The sequence below is a fragment of the Halichoeres trimaculatus genome, unplaced genomic scaffold (genome assembly GCF_033239565.1).
Source record: "Halichoeres trimaculatus isolate MK-OKI-2021-1 unplaced genomic scaffold, fHalTri1.1 fHalTri1_scaffold_1, whole genome shotgun sequence".
In the NCBI taxonomy this organism is placed as follows: Eukaryota; Metazoa; Chordata; class Actinopteri; order Labriformes; family Labridae; genus Halichoeres; species Halichoeres trimaculatus.
The window spans coordinates 32,331,254-32,357,727 of NW_027437179.1; the positions used below are offsets into that span (position 1 = coordinate 32,331,254).

The 26,474-nt window shown below is 39.2% G+C and overlaps 1 protein-coding gene across 2 annotated transcripts in view; it reads left to right on the forward strand.

Moving 5' to 3' along the window:
- Positions 1-26,474, forward strand: part of cdh22 (cadherin 22) — a 333,080-nt gene that overhangs the window by 71,233 nt on the left and 235,373 nt on the right. Inside the window, exon 1 of one of the 2 annotated variants that reach the window (XM_074667222.1) lies at positions 2,580-2,917. The exons of the other annotated variant lie outside the window; for it this stretch is intronic. The gene's annotated coding sequence lies outside the window, so the exon portion shown is untranslated. Of the gene's footprint in view, positions 1-2,579; positions 2,918-26,474 lie in introns of those variants that run through there. 2 annotated transcript variants of the gene reach the window in all.

A 26,474-nucleotide genomic window follows, 5' to 3' on the forward strand; every position in this document is an offset into this window, starting at 1 on the left:
AACATCAGACAGTAAGAGAAACCATCAAACTGACATGCTGCATTGTTTGCCTGCAGTGGTGGACACAGCAGATGGCCTGACCCAACAACACAGGACTTCTGTGGATGAGTCGGCAGTACACGTCTTATGAGCATTCAGAACTTGATGTGCTGCATTTTAGCCAATCTTAGGATGTTTTCAGCATTACCATAATCATGTTGTTGTTTTCTTCAATCATTGTATAAGGATGCAAATGCTTACATTGGAATCTGTATTATGCAGAACAGAGCTATTTTTGTTGTCAAGCTCCATGCAAGCTAAGTGCTGCTGTTTGATGACTTAGGATGACAACATGAAATAAATCAATAAAACTAGGTCAGTGCCCTCTTGGATGTTAAATTGAAAACGCTTTTTGATTCCCAAAGCTGTAAAAACCTGAAAAAAGTCATGCCAGGGTTTTACTCAAGAAGTGCTTCCTCATATGCAACAAACAGCGCAAATAAGTGACAGTGAATATCATGAAAAGATAATGCTGAATAACATGTATTTTATGTATCATTTAAATTGCCTGTTGTGCTGAAAACCTCTGATGGAAGATCACAGAGGGATTCATTCTGTCAGGGGACCTCTCTTTTTCTCTTCCCAGTGTAGATCAGAGATTCCCTGTGTTGATGATTGGCTGAACCCAACTCTATTGACATCCAGGCAGGTGCCTGCGTGTCATTAAGGTTTAATAAGACTCACCACATAGTCCCTCATTAATTAAAGCCCACAGGGCACACTTAGGACCTTTGCATGGTGAGGGTAGAGAGAAAGTGAGCAGCCTTATTGAGAGGGTGGGGTGACTGTAAAAGAGAGACGACACTTTCATATCGCTCAGCTGACAGAATATTGATAGAGCTGGACACATGTTCGTGTGTGCACAGCCACCACATATTTTCAAGCCAGTGCTGTCCTTTTCTGGGCTCGACAACACCACAGAGAAGTCTTTTGCCTGTGAAATTCCAATCCAAAGGGTAACCAATTACTTCAATTCAAAGCAAGGAGTTTGAAACTCTCTGTCCAAATATTTGAGCTGCAGGAGCAAGAAGGGGTTTGGGAGTAAACATATTCTCTGTGTAGGCCTGATAATGTCAGGAGTGTGTATGTGTGAGTGTGTGAGTGTAGCGTGCAAGCACAGGGCTGGAGACTAAGAAATAAGTCAAACACTAAATCAAAGGAAAGAGTTGTAAATCTAGCCTCTAGATACTTACTAACTGCTGAACTCGAAAAACATCAACTTCACAGCCCAAAAGCCAGAAGTACCAAAAATATTTTTGTTGATCATGTATAGTTGCTTGTATCTGCAATTCTGGATGCCTTTTTCAACCTCTTATCAAAAAAATAAGCAATCTGACAACAACAACAAAAAAATCCACACTGATTTTTAACCAGTTCCTGTTCTCTTTTTGTTGTGTCAGGGTAAAAAAACGTTTTATAAAAAACAAGGCAAAAAAAAAAAGAGCCTAAAAACAAAAACACCTGACATTTACCTTATGTCACCTCCAATATAATACTTTGTGTTGTTGCATTACTGGGAAAGCTTTTTGGTGATGTGCGCTGGGAAGCCGGCTCTGATTGTGGGGTGAAGGGGAGTGTTTTGGGTGTAAACACAGCATAGGCATTAGACTTGAAGGGGAAGCACTTAAAAGGCTCTCCTTTTCACAGCCTGAGATCCGTGAAGGGTAAAAACATGTTAGGCAGCTGGAGTGTAATAAAGACAATTGAAGGTGTGCTCATGTCCTGTTGGCATTCTGATGGGGTAGAGGGGTGGCAAAGTTTGTTGTGCTGAGTTACTCTGTGGTGTTTTTTTTCTTCTCTTTTTTGCATCTGAAGGAGCTACACCTCATGTGTTTTTTTTACTGCATTAGAGGAAGTGCTTCAGAGACGCACTCTGTCATTCCCTCAGTAAGTCACGAAGAGAGGGGACAGAAGTGTGGAGTTGGGGTGTTCTTGTAAACATATGGTGCCTTCAAATTAGCTTATTTTTACTGTATTAAGAAGAAAAGACCATATGAGCACACTCATGCTATTCATAGCATTTTTTTCTTTGAGTTTAGGAGTTGAGACGTGTTCAGCGCTGTGATTACAGTTTTTCAATTACTTCAGCTGACACTTTCACATTTTCATTTAGTAATTTTTTGTTATAACTTTCATAGTGATCTTAACCTTTCACTGGTGAGGAAGATGTAAGGTCAGTATTTTTTTTCAGTGATCTCATCTATGACTGTTACAGTATAAAAATTTCACTACATGATTCGATATTTCCTGCAGATTGAAGTGCTCCAAAACACTGTTTCTTCCTTCTTTTTTTTTTAAGTCCCCCAATTTTTCCAAACTAGTGGAAAACTTATTCAGTGTTTGGGTGGAGTACCTCTGTCACAGTTCCGCTCCTGGGTTTCAGTATTTTGCCACTCACCCTCTGCTGCTCTCAGACTGTTGGCCACACCCACCTCGTCAAGCTACTCTGTGCACCTGAGCACCCAGCTGCAGCTCATCTGCAATCAAGCCAGTATTTAAACCTCTTCTGTAGACCAACTCTTTGCCAGATTGTTCTCAGCTTTCATACAAAACTTCCTAGCACTCGTATCTGATTTGGTTTTCCTAAACATCTGCCTGTCTTTATCCTGTCTTCTGCTTTTTTGGATTATTTCTTATTAGGAACTGATATCTAGTTTTATCCTGTTACCTCTTTGATAACATCCTTAGTATTTCCTCTCATGGTTCTGTTGCCCAGTTTTGAACCGATGATTTTTTGAGTTTATTACATTTAAAAAGAAACAGCTCATATGGTCTGTTTTTGTGTGTTGCCCGTGTTACAGTCTTGCTTTCATCAGTCATCTCCTCGGACATGATTTGTGCTGCAGTAGAAGCCACACAGAGAAGAGACCAGCTGGTGGTAAGCTAACAATGAATTATTCTCTACTTCTGCTTAAGCCTCTTCTTCTTCACCTGTCTTCTGTTTTACGACAAGCAGCAACTAGAGCAAAGAACCTGTACTGCCCCCTACTTTCAACAAGTTAGTAACACAACATTACTTAACGCTCATTTTAAACAAATACTCAGTTTCTTATACAAGGGTTACAGAGAGTAAGTCTAATATTTTCTTTAAGATGCACAAATATCCAACATTTACTGTCTGTTAAATATAGGACAAGGGAGGAAAAGCACTGCTATTGGCTTGTAGAGGGATTCATTGTTGTTTCATCTTCATAACAATGTTCATGTGTCGTGACTATCTGACCCATTGGAAGCAGGTTGATGCAGAATAAAAGGGGACACAGAATGGAGCCCTGTGGTACCCCACATATCAGTTAATAAGATACAGTCATAAGTTATAAATGTTTTTCTTGCACTAGATCGAGTTCTTATTGGTGCATGGGTTGTGAGGGGATGTGTACCAGCAAAATTGCCATATAATGCAATTCATTCATCAGTTCTATACAGAATTTATAGTTTGCCATACTCATTGAATTTTTAAATATTTTAAATTAACTTTTTTTTTGACAAAAGTTTTGACTTGTGTAAAACTTATAGAAAAGAAACCTGCTTTGATAAGGCATGTGCATGTTTGATAAGTTTACAACTTAAATCTGTAAAGAGCTTAAAAGCATATATTGTAGAACGCCTACAAGGCAAAAAGCATATAATTAGACATTCTTGAGCTCTTTTCTAACCTTAATCACAGCTTAGCTGCCACATGCAGGTGTTGCAGAGAGAAGTATAAAAACAGTGGCATTTAGCAGTAATCTGGGGATTTGTAGAATCCCAAAGTGCAGACATTGTTATCTGGTAGAGTTTGGTCTTCAGTATGCAGCAAATGTGTTGAGCAGGTGACAAACCTGGGTTTCTTTCACTGAAGAAGATGCCTGCTTCTGCTGGACATTAGGAGATGAGAGTTATGATTCATAGCATTGATTTTTCAGTTGTAGCTGTGTCTCACAACTGAATAATCAAATGCATTCAGGGGATTTTAAACCTGCAACAGCAATGCTAGTATCAGGTGTAATGATTTGATCCATTTGTGGACATTATGACTGTAATGGCTGTGTTCAATACTTGATTCTGATTGGTCAAAGTTTCATGAGGGCTGATTATTGGTAGAAGCATCATAGAACAACTTTATTACAAAGCTGTAAATGCCATGGTTGTTGGTCTCATAATTGCCTCAGTTTTAACTTAATATTGTCAATGGTGGTTGTCCCTCAATCTATAATTTTGAAGTTACTTGTAGTTAGGGTTTCATATTAAGATTTCATGACAATGAATTATGAATTATAAAAGTGACCCACAGCACAACACTACAAGACTTTTTATCAATCTTGCTTTAGATAATCAAATGATGAGCTTCATTGTTGGCAACGAAATGCATCCATATATACAAAGAGCAATATATTTAAGGTTAGTGTTAGTGTTTAAGGTTGTCAAGTGGTGGGGCCCAATGTAAAAAAACATACAAACAAAAAAAAAAAAAGTCTTATTCTAAACCTTCAAAAGATCATGTCTCCATTTATAAAACATTACATAAGAAACAAACATCTTAGTGGTTTTTATTATGTTTAATACCAACCTAGATATTTTACACCTAGATTACCTGTTATGTTCTAAAATAAGACTGCCATGCCTTACTGTCAAGTTATTGAGTTATATCGTTTTGGTTTCTAAACCTGTGTAGTTGTAGCTGTTTCACCTGGCGCGTGACAAATATCTGTTAGCAGATAAAGTCAGAGCTGTGTTTCCATTTCAAACTGAAACCAACAACCTCTGTGAATGTTTGTGTTTAACCAATGAAGTAACCCCTTCCCCCTCTCCATTTAAACTTTCTTGCTCCTCAGACGTCGGTGCACAACAACCAACAGCACAAAAATTTTGGAAACAGCATGTTCAAAGAGCTGTGGAGTTCTTTCTGATCTAGGTTTACAACCTAGACATGACCCCTCGCTTGATTGATTGGTGCTTTCTTATCCAATTCTGCCTCGCACTGGAAAATAAAACAACTAAAACTTCAAAGCACGCTTTAACAAACCTATGAGCTGATTTGACAGACCAAGTGAAGCTACATATGTTCTTCATAAAGTCTGATAAAGCAAGCGGCATGTATTAAAAGTACATGTAATACGACATCTAACATGACAGTATATCTCACATTAAAAGCAGAAGCACATACATAGCACTCCATAAGGAAAAATCTTGCCATACTCGAGGCAGATGCATCTTTTCGCTTTCCCTCATCCCCCTCATTCTTTTAACCCAGAAAAGAAAATCTGAAGAACAAACAAATTCTGATGCCACTGAAAAAATAGACAAAAAAAACAAATAAATGTCTTAAGATAAATAAATAATCTGCACTGAGACCTTCTTTAATGCATGGGGTTTTAGTTTATTCAGGAGACAAACAATAGATGTAACATTGTCAGACGGAGTCGAGACTGGAGCGAGCGGAGTGTGTGGGCGTGTGTGAATGACAAACCAGAAAGTGCTTGTTTTTAAAATGTCCTCGCCATCTCAAAAAACTGAGTAAAATAAAGTGCAATGCCAGCTCTGCTGAAAACGTAAGGACATCACATTCTGAGCTGCACACAGGGAGCACATGAGAGAAATGTCATGCTCATACCTCAACCTAAAAGGCCAACACTGTTTCCTTAGATCAGAGACTTATAAGGGTGCCATTATTTTGACAAAAAGCCTCTTTTACAGTAAAACAGTGCTCCTCTTTAACCTTGCTATCACAGACATGCTATTTTGGCTTTGTTTATGAGGCTCTCTCTGGCTCCTTGGATTAGCCTTTCGAGTTTCCATTTGCTGTGGTTTGTTTTAATTTAAAAGAATTCTGTTATTATATTTCTAATTATAGCCAACTTTGTATGAATAAAAAAAGAAATGAGAACAAATTTAAATCTCTCCATTAAATCTGCAGCCTCACGGTGAGGACCTCTCAATCGATATTTTCTTCCCCCTATCAGTTCCAGGCGAGCGAGCATGGTAGTGGCATACTATTAGGTTATTAGAAAAGCAAATCAGTCAGCCGAATTAATTTTCTTGAAAAATATGAGTCTGGCTAAAAGGAATTAATAACCATTGCAGGGCATGCAGACGCTGAATTTTCATCACTTCTCCCCAGCCATTCCTTCATGTGAGCTGCAATCTGTCTGCTTTGATCAAAGCAGGCTGTTGTTTATCATGAGACATGTTCTCTTCAGTGGGCATCACAATGAGGGGTAAATACTTCAACATAAATCCTCTTGGAGGTCTCATAAGCATGTTTTTAAGGGGAAAGCAGAAAGTGAGGAGAAGACAAGTCACTTCAGCACATCTTTGGCTTCATGAATCTGCTTTGTTCCATTGTGTGTCTAGTTTATATTATTTGTAATTGATTAAGATGGATGATTTTATCTGTTGTTGATCTACAAAGGCTGGTGTTGAGACTGGGAGTGATCAAGCGTTGATTTTCGATGTGTAGAGGGAACAATTGTATGTGCTCATCACAGAGCATGGTGGTGCATGGTGAGGAAGGAATCCAACCTAACGTTGACAGAAACCGTCCCTTTCTACTATCAAAACTGCATGGTGGCTGCATGTGTAAAGGTTTAATTCTGAATCTTTGTTCGATAGGGTGGAAGGCTTTAAAATTTCAAAGCACTGTTGGTACTCTGTTAACAAGCTGGGCGTATGTTCACTTTGCATGAATACACCAAAGTCCAATATTTAACCATGAGCATTTGTTCCAAAGCTAGCAATCAAAACATGTGGCTATATTTGTAAAAGTACATTCATTTTCTAAAGCATTGTCTTATCCACTCTGTTTTCACCATCTACTTTATTATTTCAGTGTTACACAGTTGTGATATTCCAGTGTATGATTTGATGCCACAGAAATATGAATAACTAGTTATAGCACAGAAATCTCCCTGGCTTCATTCTTTAAGGGCTCTAAAGATGTTTGACCAAGTCATGAATCCAGGCAGTAAGAAAAATAAAATTAGTCAAATTTAAATACAAAGGAAGCTGCAGCACAGACTGATTAGTGGATTTTAACAGAAGCCAGGCTTTTTGTTTGGCAAATGAGTTGGCTAATCATATTTCAAGACTGTCGGGGTAAAAGCTTCCCTGGGCCCCATTTCATTTCAAACTTCACATAACATAACTGAGTGAGTCTTTCTTATGCCACTCACTGTTGGCTTGTTGATTGCTGTTCAAAAGATGCAACTTCAGTGTTTCACTGTCACTGTAGTATAAAGTAAAGCAACCACATTTGGATTTAGGAGTCAAACTTTGATGCTGCATTTCAATTTTTTCAACGCCTTCTTTGAAAAATAAATAATAATAATGAAAACTTGTCTGCTTGCTAACCTGCTTTAATGTCAAGTAACCTCTAAACATGACCATTATTTTAAGATTCCCATTTTAATCAACCGTAGAAGACCTCAAAAGAAGGTTTTTTAACTTTAACTTGTACCAAAGGATTAATCAAGTGATGGGTTGGGTGTGTTTTATGATCCCTTTTAGTCAAATTTGTATTTTTATTTTCTAATGCTTAAGACACCTCATGCATTAACATTATATAAATAGTTAAGAGGTCTTGTTTGGATACACAATGCAACATTCTCTCCTTCAGCTGTCTATTGCAGTGATTTGTACATGCTAATAACATTTAAGCTAGGTCTAGATTTGGTAGTGAGTGGCTGCACTGTTTGCTTGGCTTGCTGGAGATAGGGGTGGGGGTAAAAATGTCTAACTGTTACGTTAAATTGAATTAGGGGAACGGAGAAGGTGAAGAAAGACTAGTTTTGTGTGTGTAAGTTATTAATGTAGATGTTTTGGTTGTTACTCATTCACTGAACTGTTTAAGCTGTGGTTCAACTTTAATTGAACATTAAGCACTGAATCCAAGATGATTTTCACAAAATAAATTTTTCTTTCATTATTATTTTTTTTAAATCTCAAGTGTGGGTTAGAGTTTTGTTTGAAGGTTTTTTAAATCCAAGAATATTTTCAGATTCTGAAGAGTGCTGCATCAGATAGGTGTATGTATACTGCATGTTTCTGAATGAGAGTTTAAAGCTTCTTCCAGAGCCATGTACAAATATGTTAAAACATGCAGAGTGATATAAACAAAGGCCCTGAGAGCAAAAGAGCCTGACTTTTAATTTCCGACACTGTGTTCAATTGAAGTCAAATAATCTAATAGGTGTTATCTTATCTTTGGGGGAAGTAATTGAGGTCATATTCTCGGGCGCAGTCAACATTCCCACTTCTGCGAGGTTCGTCCCTTTATCTAACTTCAAACACCAACTATCAGACAGTGAAACACACAGTTGAAAGTACTGTACCTGAGGTCAAAAACATTAACAGAGTGAGGGTATTACTATGCAAGCTGCATAGGTAGCTAATGTTTAGGCTTGGGGGATCCTCCAGGGCTGTCTGATTAACAGTGCACATAAGTTCTGCTGCTATTTCTATCCCACAGAAGAGGGAGGTGCTCATAAGAATGCAGCACCATGGTTTTGTCAATACCATGTGTAGTGTGAGTGGCACGACAGCAAATTTGCATTCAGCAGCAGCGAATCATCATATGCTTAACTTTCCTTAATCACCTCAACAGCATCATCTAAGAATGCTCCTCATGTCTAACTTTAAAGACTCTTATCCACTCTGCCTTAAAACTGAGGGGATATTATCTCCTCCTGCTAGATGGGAGTTATTTATTTCTTATGTCTTTGACTTTACCCCATTGCATACTTGCTGAAGCCAGACACTTAACTGTAGAAAGATTTAATGACTGCATTTACATACATGCAGTCAGTATTGATCTGCCTCAAATTCCATGCAGTCAGCAGATTCTGAATCACCACCATCAACATTAATGTCATAACATGCCAGTTTTAGAGACAGGCCTGTAATGGCATCACAAACAACTTTAATAGCACACTTAGCTTTTAGCGGCTGTGCATACAAAACAACCTGCATTGTTGTCAGCTCTCATCGCTTCAAATGAGCCTCATGTCTCAGCATAAGGATTTTAATTGACCAAGATAAGCTTGTGTTGGACAAAAATTAGAGCAGACATACTGATAATGAAAGGGGGAATTTCTTCTGATATCAATCAGTATGAAGTTTTGCCACTTTTGAGCTTGATTTTCTTTTCTCAACTCATAAAAAATTAAATATGTTATGGAGCCAAGCTTCCCTTAAAGCTTCTCAAAAGGAAATTAATCACCACTGTGTGAGAATTAGAGTTTACGGCTGCGCCAACAGAGGTGAACCATGACTGTAATTGCCATATAATACTGCAGCATGAGTCGTTGGAAGTGAGATGTGAAAACTGCCTAGCCATCATTTTCTCTCATATGTGATTTCATGCAAATGTCCTAAACCCTTGGAAAAAAAAACTCAGTTTGTATAATGACTTTTTATGCCACATTTCATTGGAGATAGGAGTTGGCTGGTGCCTTTAAGGCATCAATACCCCACAAAGGCTCAGAGGTAGAAAAACTTATATATGTATGCAAAATATTTGATTATGTGCTGCATATACAGTGTTTATGTAGTGTGGAGAGTATTTAAAGGTAAGGCTTTCGACTGTTGAAATAAATTGCTGTTGTTAATCTTATAGCTTGTGCATACCACGCGCACATTTATAAAAGCAGATCTAACTTCTATTTACTTCCTGCAAGCCAGATGGTTTGTGTTTGTGAAGGATTTGTCACCACTCCCCACTGGATCTCCCACTGCAGCAGAATAGAAAAACACATTTAGATTGTCACACGTAAAGGATCAAAATAAATTTACAGAAAGCTCAGAAGCAGTGTCTTCATTTAGTCATTTTTAAGAGAAAAAAAAATATGACAAAGAGGGCACATCACAGCTTTCAGTCCTTTAATGCTGAATCTGACTGTACAGGTGGACCCATTAAGCTTAAATTCCAGTTTATTATTGTCAACTTGACAGAAGTTAGATTTAAGGCTGATTTAACAGAAAACACCTGAGTAAAAAAAAAAAAAAAAGCCACTGTTCAAGAGAAGAGAAAGATATACTCTTGCTGCACCGAAGTAGTCCCTGGAGCATTGGATGTTGGCACCATGGTTTGCAGTTCTCTCAGCACTGCTTAGCACATATTCTCTGCAGTTTTATCTTCTAAGGTTTGACATTTCAAGGTACAATACGATTCAATTGTTATTGGCATCTGTTTTGCATTTAAAATTTTCTCTTCTTCTTTTGTGATTTGATGAAGTTACAATTGTTTGTATTATTATTATTCTTATCCTCATCCTCATCCTTATTCTTATTCTTCTCCTTTTTCTTTTTTGTCCTCCTTCTTCTTCTTCTTCTTCTCCCAAAAACATTTTGATTAGGGGCTTCATGGTGGTGTTGCACAGCAAGAGACTGGCAGGAACCATACTGTGTGGAGTTTGTAATTCTTGTTTATGAATGAATCCTCTGCAGGAACTCCAGCTTCATCCCGCAGTCCAAAAAACAGGCATATTTATTAAAGACTTTAAAATGTCTTCAAGCAAAAAATGAATGTGTGTGTAGGAAAGTGTATGGTTTCCTCTCTGTATATGTTTAACACTGTGATTGACGTAAGACTTATGACCCTGATGGTTGCATCTCTTGCTCAGTGACTGCTGGGATTGGCTCCAACTCAAACCCATTTGGGATGATATAGATAAAGATAATGTCTGAATAATTGGACTTCTGGTTAGTAGTATTAGAAGTAATAATTCAAAACACATGGAGAGAGGTCAGTTGTATCTTATGATGTATCTCGAATAAAATTCAAGGTCATAACTGTAACCTGGTACATATTTTTCACCATTATTCTCTGGATTGGTTTTAAAAATCCAATTTAAGTAAGCATCAATATATCAATATATAACTATCAAAATAGCTAAAGTATTGCATTGAGTGGCTCAGAGTTCCAACACTGGAGACTTGAAAACAATAATCTTAATAAATAAAAAAATAAAAAAATAGATAAATAAATAAAAAATACTTAAATAAATAAATTAACTTTGTTATTTTATCAACAGTAAGTCAAAAACCGGTGAAGCCGTCTGCACTGTTGGTGTATAGTCCGTTGCGTACATCTTAAAAAATCTCTCCATCTCTCCTCCACTCAATCTATCAGGACGCTGGCTCACGTCAGGCTGTCTTGTGGCAGTGAACTTGTGAATGACTGATTGCTGTTTGAGGTGCGCGGAGAGGGAGGTGCTGCCAAGACAGACCTCTGGGTAGCAAAGAATGTAGTCGTGCACGTCAATCAGACCTCAACATGACCTTGTGTTGAATCAAACGTCTCCAACAGAAGTAACTCAGGAGACAGAGTGGAGACCCTTTTCCCTTCGTGGTCAACTGGTGGTTTTTCCTGTGATGTAAGGAAGGGAAATGTTTTAATTAAACACGTAGTTACACATATCTCACATAAAAGGAGGTCTCTTTGTGGATATCTTTGACTTTTTGATGGTCATAGAAAAATGAAATGATAGCCTATGGAAACTCCCCAGCTAACAATCATTAGGTTACACTGGGTCATGACCTCCATGTGGTTGTTAAATGTTCAAAGCTTTATACAAAATTCTGCATATTTAGCAAAAAAGCTTTAAAAATCAAACTGTAAAGTACACAAAACCACATTTTGGATCTGAAATAGTTGGTTTTATAAAGCACAATATGACTACTGGGCTTTACCACTCTGCTCTGTTTAAAAAACAAGAGACTAAATTCTAACATAGAAACTCTCGTGCCTGCTAATCATTTTGTTATGTGAACAAGACAACTGGTTTAGCATTCCCCCCTGTGGAGAACAAGGCTTTTGATGTTCTGTGTCTATTTTTTTGCCTCTTCAAAGGAAGAGAGTAAACCTTTGCAAGCTATGCCTTGTGTAAGTGTTGTTGCTTGGCCGGAGCAGAGTTGGTGCTGGATGATCGGATAAATAATAAAAATGAACACTGGATTCTCTTTTGGAATACACAGATATGTTGCATGACAACAGGAATTTTTAAATTCAGTAAAGAACAAGAACAAGCTTTAAAGCTTTAAGCTTTTAAAAAAGACAGAGAATATATGTGTCCTTGTTACATTTTATAGCTTATCTTGAGCAATACAAAAGGTTTGGTTGAGACCGGCCAGGGCTTCCTGTTTAGTGCTACTGTTGGGAAACCAACATCTGGAAAATTCAATGCCATCCTCTCTAGTCATTTTCCTGAGGATGCCCTCATCATTCAACTCAAGAGGCAGTAATTTCATTGTTATTCTACAGATAGCATTTAAATCTGACATGCAACTTTTCCTTTGTAAATGATACCCAAAAGAGTGTGCATCCAGTTTTTTTTTTTTTTTTATTTAGGGAACAAAACAAAAAAAAAGATATTTGCTTAGTTGTAAAAATGTTCATAGAATAATAATTGGATTGATTCAACTCTATAGACTATCAATGGATGAAGAACATTAGATGCTAGAACATAAGGTAAAAGAAGAAGACCAGATTTTCACATCCCTTCCAGTCAAAGGTGCCATGTTGGTTAGTTTTGGGATTAGTTGACATGACTTGAGGGATGTAATCTGGTGTGACAGATGTCAGAGCAGAAAGCTTTGTCGGGTAAAGAGCAGGGCAGCTGAAAAGATAAAGGAGGTTTGGGCTTTTTTGAGCAACCCACTGAGAGAGACAGTGCAGAGAACACAGGATAATGTTTAGCGAAAAGGATGCAGAGCACAGAATAATAGTCTGTTTATAGTCAAGTTGAGTGTCATCAACATAAGAGAGAAATTCTTTCCAGTTATTTCCCTGCTGTGTTAAAACCTTAAATACAAACAGTTGATGACAACAGAGACCTAGGGCTCTAATTTGTGGCGCAGCGCAGGGCGCGCAAGCCTGGCGCAGCCTGCGCAGTGCTAATTTCGTGCGGCGCACCTCTGTGCACTGCCAATTTGACAATTTGGTTGACCGTCTGCGCAGAGATGGGTGTGACTGCACGCCAGGGGGAGTTGACGGCGCACCAGAGGGAGGTGTCAGCAGATTCATGTTGGCGCAGTGACAATTTTGTGCCAAAAAAGTGCGCTGAAAGCTCGCCAGCTCCAACCTGGTCTATCCTCGGCGCAAGGCAGAGCGCACCCCACTCAGCTGTAATTTGGTGACAGGCGCACATGTGCGCACATGTCATCAAAGCCTCAGAGGCAGGTTTCCAGAGTGTCAGGCACATTTTAATTTCAATAAACAATCACAGCAATCACTATTTAATGTAACTGTCTGAACCAGCATATACATTTGTATCTATATTAATTTTCCCGTCACATCTGATGTCACATTAAAGCGGTTTGTCATAATGGAAAGTTAACCTGAGGGCAGCTGGAAGTTTGATGTACATCTTACAATTAAACAATAAACAGCCTTAACATCTGATACTGAGTATATCTGGTTCTCTCATTTCATTTAATTCAAAGAAAAGAGGGAGAGAAAAGACGAAGAAAAAAAGAGACAAAATAAATGTGTGTCACTCAGGATTTACCCGTGATTTCCCATATTTCTCTGTTTTAGTCTTTATTTTTAATGTGATCTAAAAAGATGGAGTACATTATTGTAAGGAGGATGAGGTGGAGACACTGGGAGAGTATACAGTATATCACCAAAGGTTCTGCTTGGCGATGACAAACCAGGAGTGCAGGTAGATCAAAAGTATTCTGAATGGATAAGCCAGCTGTGTAACTGCCTCTTAATTTTTTAATCCGAATAAAGACAAAGGAACAGATTAAATCTGTCCCGGGAGCTGGCCCACACGGTGACGTGCGTCGTGTCCTCCGATGTGCCCCGCTGTTCATTGACCTGCTGCAGGCACAGTGGCTCTGACCGTCTCCGCTACCAGCACTCTTTCTGTGGATCACTCAGACCAATCAGACGCTGCACCTCGGCCGCAGGGCATTTAAAGGCAAGGAGAGGCACTCATTTGATTGGTGAAAACAGTGCTTGGCTCTGTTAAACCCACTCACGGCTTTTCTCTTCCCTCTCTGCCATTTGCGCGGAGGGAGGCGTGGACACGCAGCTCTGCGCTCATCTGCGCTCATCTGCGCCTGGACTGCGCCTCTCTTGGCACTGCAGGAAACTTGCATAGTGCGCCGGTCACGCCCTGTGCGCACGGCGAAGGCCAGTGCAGGGCGCCTGCGCCTGCGCCTGCGCCTGCGCCTGCGCCTGCGCCTGCGCCTGCGCCTGCGCCTGCGCCTGCGCCTGGTCTACAAAATTAGAGCCCCAAGTCTCAACTGCTAAGGTAACACAGGGACATCCTGATCACACAACTAAAATCAAATCAATCCACTAAAAGGAGTCTAACATATTGGCAGAAACATTGTGCGAGAGCAGCCTGAGGAGCTACAGGGCTATAACCCCTGTAGCTAATAGGGAAAAGTGGAGCAAGAGCCTGTCCAGCAATAAAAGCAGCAGAGCTGGTGGGAGGATCCTATTGAAATTATAAGCAGTAGTGATTTTTTTAAGGTGCATCTCTGCAAAGCTCCAAGAAGATAAAGAAATATCAAGACACATGTCCAAGCAGAATTACTGTTCACCACCTCTTGTTTAATTTCTAGAGCCTTGTGCACAGACTTTTTTCTGATGTTGTGATCTAAAACTTGAAGTTATAGCTTACTCCAGCTAAGTGATATGTTTGACAGGTTGTACCTGTGCTGTTTTTGTGCTGTTGATACATTGTCATTGAAGCCCCTTGTGGTTTGGCCTTAGGATCTAACATAGCAAATCTGCAGCAACTTGTCTATCTTGTTCAGAATGAGTCATATTCACCAAAAATACAAGAAAATTCAAAAACACATGAGCTGTTGAAATGCTGTGCTAATCTATTTATGGCAGATCTGTTCCTGATGTAGAAACATCTTACAATATGAGAAAGTTTGATTCAAGAATACAGTGGTTATTGCACATTTCTGCATTTGTGATCTCGGGCTCTTGGATTGTGTTATGAACACAAAAAGCTCATATTTTCTCCGTACACATAGTTCAGATCTCTGTGAAACAGGCTGGTATGCATTAAATTGCTTCTGCATTGCAACCAGCACTTCCCTTTGTACACAATGTAATGCAATGCCTTGGTAATAAAATATGACTGAGGAAACTCTCTTTGGGAGAAATAAGTGGATTTTACCCCAGATACATTGTCTCTAAGGGACACAAAAAAAGATTAATGTGGTAAATATCAGGGACTTTTTTAGGTTTCCTGGACTGCTTAGCATTGACTTAGTCTGGTGGCTGCTACACAATGTGAACAAACAGACATTAAACCCAATAAGAGAAGTCATACCTCACATGTTCTTTTGGGGACTCTGTCATCTCATTTCCGTCTCATTTCCTCTCATTTAGTTGTTTCAAACTGTGATGCTTGAGTGAAGGAATAGATGTGGAAGACCTTCCTCAACATAGAACCTGCAGATAATGTCAACTGTCAGGGTTTCTTTAGAGAAGGTCCCTCTGCCTGATAAGAGATAGGATCAAGTCAGCACAGATCATCAAGTCTTGGTTCTTTACAACCCTGCTGGGGGGACTGATTTCGCTGTGGGCTTCAGGAGTCTCAGTGATATCTGAGAGTCTCTTTACCCACACTCTGCAGAAGATGAGCAGACAGATTGGAGCAGATATTCCTCAGATGACTGTCATACGGGAGAGATAACTGGGCTTGCCTGTGGCTGAGCAAAGCAATGGGACCATGGCTTGATATGAATTGCTGTATTGATTTTTAGACAAAAGTGTTTTAGCCTAGGCAATGATGCATTAAGATGACTTCATACCACTGCATGATATATGCATGACACAGTCCCTACTGTGTGCATATAGTGCACATTAAATTAACCTCTCTTAATGTGTAAATGTACTTAAAGGGAATTTAAACTGTGACCACTTTGTATTACTGCACTAGCTTCTTTTTGTTCTAAGTGGTTTATATCAACCTCATTTATCAAAACACTTACACAGATAGTTTGAGCTTGTGTTAGGTACTTGTGATAATAAGTGCATTCTGTGGAGTAGATAAAAGTCAGAACAGCTCCTGTTTGGAGAAGCCAGTCTGAAGGCCTTAACTGAAAGTAGATAATGAAAAGATCTGTCATCTGAAGGAGCTGTAAGAAGTTTAAGTGATCTTGAAAAAGTCTCCCTTCTAGATGCCTGATTTGACACTATAAAATAAGACTGTTGGCGCAATATAGGTTGTTTCAAAGTGCCACTTCTTAGCTTTCCGATCAAAATGAGAAGGACTGGATTGATTTACAGCTTGTTAAAGTTTCTATGGCAACAGCATGCCAGCAACCAAAGTTTGTTAGTGAGAAGATAGATCTGTGTTTTGTCTACTGAAAACGATTACTTTCGTAGTGATGGTGGCCTCTGGAGCCTAACTGTCAGACAGAAAAAGGAAAAAAGAGCAGAAGAAGCTACACAGGAAAGTGAAAGAGCGCAAGTTAATGGCTAAAACACAAGCTAATGGATAAAACACAAGCTAAACTGTTTGTGATAATGTCCATTCCATCCTACATGCAGCAGTCATACTGCAGTGAAGAGTAAATAAAATGAAGAGTGAAGTTACGTTAGCTCTGCTTGGTAGATGGTGCTCACCTGACATGGCAGACAGACAGTTTCATATATCCGCCACGGAAATATTTCACTAGTCCATCTGGCTAGCAGCTCTTTGGATTTCTTTTCAGAGGCAGGACCTTCAAAAAAAATCAGCAGCTTGTGATTGGACAACCATTCTGATTGACACACTCATCACAGACCAATCCACATCAAGCGACCGTGCACCCCTGCTGAGAAACAAAAGACAACAACTACAGGAACGCGAGAAACAGCTGTGATGATGGCATGAACACGACCACCGCCATTTTTGTAAAGTTAGCTTAAGAATCAAAGAATGCTGACAAGTAGGAAAGTCTGCTGATGTCACGTCTGCTCCGCTGCTCCTGCCTCTCTTCCCTGATTGGGCCGGTTGGAATTTAGCCGACTGAATTCCTTGGTCATTGGAGCCTGGCAAGATGGATCTGCAGGATTTCAGAAACTGAATCAGGCAGGTCCATCTGCTCTGCAAGGTTAAGATGGCGCTGGAATTATGTGGATTCACAAACTTAACATATTGACACTGACACGTCTCAGAGCACGGGGATGTCAGTAGCGCTAAATATAGTGGACTTGATGTAGTGTTTCAAGCAACAGCACAAATTTTTGATAAACATCTTACCTTTTCGCGTTGTATCTGGTAAAAATTAGTCTTGAACAAAAATTTTTGTTTTTAAAACAAGATCCGATCTTCATTCATTTCCAAGACAAACACACACCTTGTTGAGAGGCACATCTTCACAACAGTGTGCATGAGACACAGAAGGCATTGCTGTGAATAGAAAATGAAATCATCTTTTTTCAAACTTCTGATTTTAAGTGAACAAAACTGCCCAAAACAGACAAAGATTGCAAAATACAGTCAAAGTACTATCAAATTGGCAGAATTAAAGAATGTATCTGAGTGGAGGTCAAGAAAAATTCAAGTGCTGCCAAACCAACAAGGCCCAGTTGGCATGACCTCCATTAAGACCATGGTGATCTAGAAATGGGAAAGAGACCTCACATAAACTCAGGAGGCAGAACTAAAGTCCAGCATTTTTAAAGAAAGAGGAAATGAATCAAGCACAAAGAAGGAGAGGAAGATAAGCACACATGATCAAAGAGTGAGCAAGAGATGGGGAGAGAAGCTGCATTTCCTGAAGTCCTGCATCCAAATCATATGGAAGGATGCACTGACAGTCATGGGAGGGGCAGGTTTAAAGTGGTCCTTATGGTCCTGCATTGAAAATCTGAGTCAAGGTGAAAAACAAAACAAAACAAAATACAGAAGAAATAAAAACAATGAGACAGGCATTCAACTGACTTTTCCTCAGTCATGTGGGATGTAAACAAATGTAGGGATGCAGCAGCATCCAGAAAGTAAGAGTAGATGCTTCTGAAAGATGAACACAGACAATGAGTAGTAGCTTAACAGATTCTCTGAGAATAACCCGCCAGAGGGGGTAACAGGTACAAGGCCTCGAGTAATCAAGGAATAAGCAGATTTAAGAGATTTAAAGGCCTCAGCAGAGTCAGACTGCCTGATGTCAGCAGGGATTATTGCAGAGGAAAGAAGTTATAAGTTTAAGTCACTGGGACATTTTTAACAAGGCCTGTCTCAGCAGTGAAAGGAAGCGGGACGACACGCACTGACTCATCAAGTAGATAGACCAGTGTGGCAAGTGGTAAGCAAAGGTACAAGGAGAGGCCAGTGCTGCTTCACATTTAGTAAGACAGTGATACAGCGACAAGAATATGACCTCAGAGACAGCAGGGTACAAAGCATCACCCTCGTGTCCAGGATCCAGTCGAGGGCACTGCCACTTCTGTGAATAGGTTTGAGTATCAAGAGGTGCCAAGAGTATCAGTTACAGGATCATTTGCCTTATTCAGGTGACTACTAAGGTAACCAAAAATTAAAATCCCTTTATGATGTTCAACAAGGTCTCTGAAACAGTCTCTAAATTTTTCGTTATACTTGATAGAAATGAAAGAAGTTCAAAGGTTTTTTAATTTGATATCAAGTTTGGAGGTTACATTTGGAATAGACTTCTGATTAAGGTATTACTGAAAGAGTGAAGTAAAGAAGCTTTATACAATGCTAAGCAAACATTTGGTTTGAACCAGCTTTTACAAAAGCCATTTAGTTAAGTGTTTGATGGACTTTCTGGGGAAGTGTTGGAGTTAGAAGTGGAGTTTAAAATCTGCACACTTGGTGGGGAAAAGAGTGGGGTAAGAGAGACTCAGTCTTTGTGTTGATAGCCTGGCTAGTCGTTTCAGAGTCTGGGTTTTGAAGCTTTTCATGGCTCAACATTTTACAAAACAGATAGACTCAATTTGACACATAGTCTCTTTCATCTTCTGTGACCTGCTGTGCTCTAAATCCTCTATATCAAAGCTTTGAAAAACACCAGTTGATATATCTGGATAAAATAGCAGGGTCTATATTCCAATATAAAGAAGACCAACTAAATCTACCCAAGGAAGCCCCTGAGAGACACCAACACAACCAAAAAATAACAAGCCAGCAAGGGATTTGGTGAAGTATATCTACTGTACCTCTAATCATTACTCTTCTCGGGTAAGGAGCCAGAGAAAACCTCCTTGCAAGACTTTTTTTTAATGATCTTTTACAGCTTTATGTTAAACTGGCACTGACACATCACAGTGTTGCTTAGCTCCATAAAGATTTGCCACTACATTAAAACCTGTTTTCTTAATAAACAGTTAACAGTGACCCAAGGTAATAGTAGTGTATCCTTACAGGTGTATTGCTGCCTGTATTTTTGGTTGAGTTAGAGCAAACAAAAGCACCAGCGGGACAACCACTGGAGCTGGTTAGGGTAGAAATATATATTCAACTTGCACTCTGAAGGGACAGGGCCACACAGCCAGATTCCTCCCACGGGATGCCATTCACAATCCTGAACAACAAAACACTGCATCATCTGCATTGCTTTATGTGAAGTACTGCTTCTATTTAACTGAAGTGCCATGACATCCAAGGTATTCCAAGGCAGAATAACCTCTTCTATCTGATAGACACTTCACTCTTGGTGAAACATTTCAACAACACATTTTATGTGTTTAAAAGAGAGTATGATGCTGGTTCTCTGGCTTTTGTCTCATGATTAACTTTGTTAAGGTATTTCAGACAGGTGTCTTTGATAATTCTTAAATTAAATCAGAATTGCTTCCAAAACATTTTTACTGTTCCAAATCTGACCCGGAGAGTCTGGAAAGGGAAAGAGTTGGACATTTCTAATTGTCAGGTTGATTAAACTCATTAAGGTAGATTCACTCATAAGTATTGTCATGGTTTGAGTACATTTAATAAAGTATGATACCACCTCTAAAATTGAAGTTTTCGGTTATGTGTTATCACTGTAAAGCCCCGTTTCCACCAAGCCGTTCAGTTTGGTTCATCTCGGCATGGCACACATTTTATGGTGTTTCCACTGACTAATCATGGAACAGAACCACAAATAACCAAGACAAGCCGTCCCACTTTTTGGCACCCTTCCGTAGGGGTGGCGCTACAACACTGCAGACTGTTGATTGGTTGAAAGAAACATCACCATGCGACAGTGGCTGTATTTCTCCTGGCGGCACACAGTCTTCTCTGAAACAAAGCTCGATTGCACTTTGTAATCAAAAAGCCACATGCCAATCACAAAGACGATGAAATGCTGGATGTCTCCCATTGTTGATCTTTGTTTTCTGTGTCACAATTTTTTTCTTCTTTGGATTTATTAGCAGGGTACACTGTGTCACGCTGCTATGGCGTCACACTATGCTGTTACTGATGCGGCTGTTGGCATCCAGCTTACACGCCGCCCATCACAAGTGGGCCAGTTGGCTGTGGAAACACAAACAGGGCCAAGCTTAACTGAGCTAACTCGTACCAAGCCGCACTGATCTAAACTGGACTGCTTGGTGGAAATGGAGCTTGAGTGTCAAATACAGTCAAAAGTACTTCCACCTTCACTTTTAATCCAAATTTTAGCCATCAAAACATCTTGGACTGCTATTGTTGCTTAGCAGCTTCTTTATATTAACACCCAAAGTATATTTAGCATCTCACTGTTCTGGAGCTTTCCTATGAAGATGTCCAAGCTTGCTCCAGTCTTGTCCTCAGTTGGTCTAATCCCTCATCAGAAATGTTGCAAAGCTCCGGCTTTCACTTGTTGTACAATCCTTCAAAACAAAACTTGCAATTTGTCAACCCTGTTTGGTCTACATAGCAGGAACTGTTGCTCAACAAGACAGCACAGGAACGCTCTGCATGTGACCACACCTAACTACCAGCCCTTACTCAACTAAATCAGCAATTTAGGCCCTGTACAAAAATAACAATAAAACAGCTTCTTGTCAGTTGTCCTCTCTATACCTGGTCCGAAGAATGGGGTCATGAGCAATAGACTAAGCTAAAGGCCCAGAACTTATTTAGAAGGCAGCGACAGAGTTCTATTGCTTAGATGGTTTAATTAAAGAACATAAGCGGCTGGTCCAGCATGATAAGGACTAGGACAACAAAATTGCAGAAGTATCACAGAATAGATCAGGATTGGATAAAGAGATTTGAATTTCTAATAAGGACAGAAAACAGGTAAACAGCCTACAGTGTCAGACTCAATAATAACCAGTGTTAATGCTCTGACCTTGGCAAGGTTTAAGACTGGGTTTCCCATGAAGATTTGAATTTTCAACAAATAGAAAAGATTTTATTTCAATTTAACAATGAATTTTTTTTTTAGCTTGAAATAACAAATTGAGTTTTACTTTTATGAAATATTGCAGTAATCAAGGAATTGTAGAATACATTTGCTGAAACCCCATCAAAAATATGTTAAGAAAGCAAACTGAACCACAGTTAAGGTAAAATGTGGCTACTACTGCTGTTTAAAAGTGAAAACTGGAATTCAAGCGTTCTGTCTCTTTTCTACGGCTTTATACATCAAAACCAGGAAAAAATAGTGACAACTTTTAACCCAAACCCAGCATAAACTGAACCAATGTTTAGATGCATTTGAAAAAACGGAGAAAGTAGTTGCTTGAAATCCACAAAGTAAAACACAGATGATGCACTATCGATTCAGGCCTCCGGTTGCTCGTCTTTGATCTCTTAAAAGTGAGAAGGGTATGTCTGGCAGGTGTGTTGATTTCAACCTCAGGCCTTCAGTTCTCGCTCTGACATAGCTGAGAAAATACTCGGGTACCACTCCATAGATCTGATAGAATCTTATAGAGTCTACAGCCAGACACAAGAGCTGCACTGAAGCTCCAGGTTGCTTCTGATAATAAACTTCAAACAAGCTCGTCTTTGGTTTAATCTATTTTGATATTTCAGTAATTTTGAAATAATTGTTAACAGAATAATAAGTTGATGTTCAATGTTAAGACAGTTTAAAAATACTACATTAGTTTCATCCATGCTCATGCATATAACACACACGAGGGTCAGAGTTCCCTCACTGTTGAGGTGCTTGTTGTGTAAACTCCAAACTCCTTATATTCACAGTGAGTGCGTTGTTTTTAATGTATTTTATCCGCCATGAAAACTTGCCTGCAGGGATAAATAAAGTTTATTGGATTGAATTAAATTGAATTAAAACGGCTGTGCCATGGCTACAGTGAACTTCCAATGAGTCAAGGCTTCCTAATTTGACACACAGCACAAACAAATCTTAATTAAATAAAAAAGAACAGTGATGGAGCTAGTGAGCACTGTTCTGCTGTAAGGACACATTATTGCTCTATTCTGTAACTTGGCAAGGTTATTTAAGTTCTAAATACACAAATATGTCATAGTCATTTTTTCCACATTGTTTTTATATTATGAATACAGTTTTTTGTACATTTTTTGTTTAAATTAGTATATATGTCTGTTACTTGGAACAGCTATGTTTTGGTTATTATCTCAGTCTTTTGATAGAGTAAAAGTGTTTTCTTTTTCCTTCTGTTATGTTTTTCTTCGATTCACCTACAAAAATTGCTGCTTTAGGACTTACACTTGCTCTATTCACTGTAACTTTCATTGTGCCTTTTCCTATAGGAAAGGAATCTGAGGGCCATGATTTCAATTATTAAACATTGCCTCCAGACTCCCCCAGCAGGGAGGGCACTAGATAGGATAAAGAAGTCACCACAACAGTCATCTGTGGGTGTCTTTCTATGGCATGGATAGAGATATTCTATTTGGTGTGTTGAGCTTATATGACTACCTTATGTGGTCTATATCAACATGGGCTCAACTTTGAAGTAGCTTTTATTCTCTCTCCGTGGAGGCCAGGAAATAAGATGTCTTGGGTGCTGACCCAAGATCAACTTTCATGCTGCTTTCATGCTGCTTTCACTCGTGCTGTCATGCTCTAGAGAAAAAATACACACACACACACACACACACACACACACACACACACACACACACACACACACACACACACACACACACACACACACACACACAAAAAAAATCATTGTTGATTTGCAATCAGCTATGATGCAACTCTCTCCTGTAGTTTGCTGTTTGGAAGTGAGGACCTGTCTATTGCGCTGCTTTTGGAACAACTTAAAGCAGTCCTCACTGGTCTGCTGGTGATGACTGTTTATCTGGAAATACCTTTCAGGTTTCTCTTGGTCCTCCATGAGTTAGTGAGGAAATATGAATTCAGGATCAGTTTAAAGTATAATGTCTTGTGAAAATGAGAAATAATCTATGATGCTTCTTTGGGAATCAGCAGGGTAAAGCGCTGCCTTTTCCAGTCTGCTGTTTGAAAATAAAGAGCTGTCCATGGTGCTGATTTGGGATGAGCTGTTTTTCAGCTGGCAGCTGCAGTCCCAAAACACAAAGTGAGTAGTCGACCATGGGGCTGATTTGTGATCAGCTTTAAAGCAGACCTTTCCAGTGGAGTGTTTCAAAGCTGAAAGCCTTCGAGCAGCTCATTCACACTCTTCTCTACTTGTATACGAGGGATTTCTTTGGCACCAACTCAGAATCAGATGCAAAGTAGCTGTCTTCTGTTTAATGTTGATCATGATGTTGAGTTGAGATCAGTCCTAAGTGGGCCTTCACCTTCAACGGAACAGTTCAGTTGATTTATAATCACCTGTTTTGATTCACCATTCCGCAGAATTGGATATTAGCCGCTATACGTGGTGCTGATTCGCCAGCTTAAGCTCTCATTGCTCACACTCAATCAAGAAATGTAAAGGTGTTCTCTGATCTGTAATAAGTTCTGTTTCAACTCTTTTGCCATAGTATTTTGATCAAGGAGGAGTTATCCTTGGTGCTGATTTGGGATCAGCTTCCAGCAGCAAACCTTGTCCCTAAAGAACTGATGACAACTCAATTGTGCAGAGTATTTCTAAGCAAAGAAGCTATTTTTACTGGTGGACTGCATTAAAATGAGCATTTCTCTGTCCTGCTGCTTTGGAATCAGCTGTGAGGCAACTCTCTCCCACACTGTGCTGATTGAAATAAAGAGTTGTCCAATGTGCTGATCAGCTTTGCTGTTTGAGCAAGAGGAGCTGTCCATGGTGCTAGCTCATAATCAGCTTTGTCTCAGCTCTCTCCCACTGTCTCCCAAACTGGAGAAAGAAGTTGTCATTGATGCTGATTTGAAATCAGTTTTGCAGCAGCTCTCCGACACTGCGTATGATGGGAAATGGGGAGCTGGCCTTGGTGCTGATTTGAGCAGAGTGCAGCTACAACATTTTTAGCTCTACTCGCTTTATTTCAACACATTCTGACAGTTAAAATGTTGCAAGTAGCTGCTCTGAGTTGCAAATGTAAGCACGCCAAGTTGACTCACATCGTAGGACTCTGAGCGAGATGCGATTCAAACAAGACTTGTCTCTGAAAAAAAAAGAAAAAAGTAAAACAGGGATATTTGGTGTCTTGGAGTTTGCAGCTCAGTGGATTTTCAGTGTTAGACCAGAGAAACCAATAAAAGCAGTGTGTGCTTCAGCAGAATGATAAGAGGAGATGACTATAATACCAACAAGCAACAATAGCAGATTGCTTCAGTAACCTTTGCCCATTATCCTTCAGTATAATAGTATTCCCATGGGAAATAGAGCATAGTACTGGAATGCCTGTAACACTATTATTACCATTTTTTGGACCTCCCGTCTCCCTTCTCTCTCTGCCCTGTATTGATCTGCTGCTGGTTGTGTCTAACTGTACTATACCCACAGATATTTATGTTTGCAGCTGCTGGTCTCCGGTTCCCATTATGGGCTTGAGCGATAGGCACGGGCAGTGTTTCAACACCTCGCTGCTGAGGAAAAATGTAATATTCAGGAGACATGTCCTTAGTCAGCACTTCCACTCAGAGAGCTGGCTATGTAAAATGACCAGGGACAGCAAGTCTACTGGAAGCATAAGCTGCAGGAGAAGAGATGATTGAGGGGGGAAAAAAAGAAAAAGGTTTGCTTAACCACTTACACCACATGAATACAATCCTGTTCTTTTTCTTAAATTTGACTTACAACTGATTGTCAGTTAAACAGTCTGCTTTCAGTATCCCAAAATATTGATTGTGACAGTCTGGTAGGGTCAGGCAGAGATAAACGCATTTGTTTAAACTGTAAATGAAAAACAAATGAGAGATATTCTAATACATTTTTTACCCTCCAGATACCAAATTTGATTCCTGACCTAAGTATTTGCTGATGTTAAGTGCTCATCTGATACCAATGCAAACCAAAAGTGCTCTTAATAGTGTTAGGGAAACACAGACTGCTTGAATTTTGGTGGATGTTGCAAACACAACTCTGCTTTCAATGCACTGTTTATTACTGTCGCTTGATGATGTAACTAAAAAGTCCAGTTTCTTTGTAGTTTGGCACCAGCTGATTATTAAATCATGCAATAACTGTAAAATAAACTATCTGTACTGTGTTGCAGCAGGGCACCGCCAGACAAGCAAGTGCTTACAACGGCTCTGATGAAAACCTAAGTAGATAAAATGCCATATCAGAATAATGTCAAATAATAAATTTTACACAAATGTTGCACTATATGCAAGTTTTTTTTTTTTTTTAAATAGTTTCATTTTTTTTTTCTGACAACTTTTTACTTGTGCAACCATCCTAACAAGAGAGTGTACACACTGCTAACCTAAAGCGTCTATAGAACAACTGTATGTGATGAATACAGACCAAGCAGTGCTTCCCCTCTTTTGACTTCATGGTTCCAGCTTTACTTGCATAAAGTATACTTCTTTTTTATTAGCAACGAATGGTAACTTCTCCATTTGAAATAATAATAAAAAATATAAATAAAAAATAAAAATGAGGCTAGTCTGGATTGAAAGGTCCATAATGGTTTAAGAGTCTACTTGACTCCCCATTAACATCCATGATAAAATGTTTTTTTTATTTTCTCAGCAGAATGAGTGCAAAATAAAAACAAACAAACAAACATGAAGTAACAAAAAAACATAAAAATATTTAATCAGAGGTGTTGCTAATCTGACAAGTGGGTGAATTATAGCTGTTGGTCAATAGGCTTTAAGTCCACTCACCTTCATCTCTTTCTAGCATTTTCAATTTGGCCTTAAAATACCTTTTTAACAATCAGTAGGCGGCGTCACTTAGACCAAGACCATACCTCACATAGGCTATGCTGTGTCCTTTAAATTTAATCTCTTGAATTATTTTCTGGACATTCTCTCCATTCAATATCAGCCCAACAAAAAGATGACAATGTGATGTATAATTGGACATTTTCATGTCACCCTTCGGCAAGATGTATACATTTCCTGAATTGAATAAAAGATCATTCAAAAGGAATTCTTATTTAAAACGTTTGATTAAATCATTCCACATTCCATGCTCTTCTTCCTTATTATAACTTGCCGGAGGGGGAACA